At 35.5% G+C, this 1710-nt stretch overlaps 1 pseudogene; it reads left to right on the top strand.

Moving 5' to 3' along the window:
* The first annotated feature begins 306 nt into the window (after positions 1–306).
* LOC143619102 (methylthioribose kinase-like) lies at positions 307–1346 on the top strand (annotated as a pseudogene).
* The last annotated feature ends 364 nt before the right edge of the window (positions 1347–1710 follow it).

The raw sequence follows: 1710 nt of genomic DNA on the forward strand, positions 1-1710 counted from the left end.
TTACAAAACCCTAGTAAAAAAACCAATCGCGTTTCAATTTTCACCAACTTATCAGTGAACAAACTGGGAGTTTGATGCTTAGAGAACACAGCAAACGGTGTCTCTTCCAATCGTCGGTTCCATTCATGGCATAGCGTCCTCCGACGAACACTGTAATGGCGCCGTTCCTCTGTCAATTTTTCATTAAGTTTCACTTTCTGGCTTTTATGGTTTATGCAAACCCTAATTCTTGTTTAAAAATGGTGTAAAGTACGGTTTATAAAGTCATCTTTTGATGTATATCCAATTTTTAAATCTTCATGGTCCATGGAATTGAAGTTGAAAATTGATGGTGATGCCGAGGCTAATCGGAATGACAAAGTGTTGTAAGTTGAAGTTGTGAGCTTAAGTCTATGTACATAATTAATCATGATGTATGTTCTCATTGGCGGATCCAGCATACAAACGGGTGGTTCCCCGGAACCACCCGAGTTTCGAAATAATAGTGTACGGATATATAGAAGACGCGTAGGAACCAACTTATAAATTAAGAGGGAACCACCTAAAAAAAATTCCTGGATCCGCCACTGTATGTTCTTTTTATTTTTAATTTTTATTATATTTCCCATTCTATTACTTTGATACTCTTTAGGTTGTGAAAGAACCCAGGCTCTAATACATGGTGATCTTCATACAAGTTGAGTCACGGTTACTCAAGATTAAACTCAAGTCATTGATCCAAAGTTTGCTTTCTATGGGCCATTGAGGTTTGTCATCGACGCTTTCATTGGAATCCTATTTTTGGCTTCTTTTGCACAAGATGGATATGTAGATGACCAAAAAGTATGTCTAATTTAACATATCAAATTCTCATTAGTGTTTATTTGCGTTCCATAAGTCAAGCATTATGAATTATGAATGCAGACCTATAAAGAATGGATCACCAATGCCATATTCGACACCTCGAATCTTTTTCATAAAAAGTTTACATCTCTTTGGGATAAACACAAAGGCGGGCCTGGTGAGGCATATATTCATAAAATTTATAAAGATACCGAGCTTTGGGAGCTTGTAAAACAAAAACATATGATCGGTTTATTCAATGATTCACTTGGATTTGCAGCTGCCAAAATGATAAGGTGATTCATAGCTTATTATGCAACTCAAGGTATATGATTATATTTATTTTATTCGTCACTTGTATCACAGGCGAGTTGTCGGGGTGGCTCATGTAAAAGATTTTGAGTCAGATCATTGACCCGGCCAAACGTTCATATTTTGAACATGACGCTCTTGATTTTGCTAAAATGCTTATGAAGAAAAGAAGAAATTTCGACAACATTACTGATGTTATTTCCGATGTTTAGGACAGTGTTTTAAAAACGGGTTTAAACCGGTCAGACTGGATTTCAACGAGCAGCCCAATATTTTGCACCCGTTATATTTGAGCGGTTTTATGAAACATCAAACTGGCCGGTTTTCATAGAAAAACGGTTTATATTGGTAAACCGGTTTAAAGCCCACAAGATTTTTTTTTTGTTCCAGGTCCATTTTTTTATATATGTTATTTATTTAATGTGATTTTTGTATACTATGATTATATGTAACTAAAACTTCTTATTTATTATTGTTGAAAATGAAAGTACGTATACTCTTGTTGATGAGAATGGTGATGAGAGTGAATTTCATCTTTTAAGCGACCGTGAACTCGATACGTACAATGCTCTGATG

This window comes from Bidens hawaiensis, unplaced genomic scaffold, assembly GCF_021521415.1.
Source record: "Bidens hawaiensis isolate Kalapana, Puna unplaced genomic scaffold, B.hawaiensis_p1.1 tig00000284_1, whole genome shotgun sequence".
In the NCBI taxonomy this organism is placed as follows: domain Eukaryota; kingdom Viridiplantae; phylum Streptophyta; class Magnoliopsida; order Asterales; family Asteraceae; genus Bidens; species Bidens hawaiensis.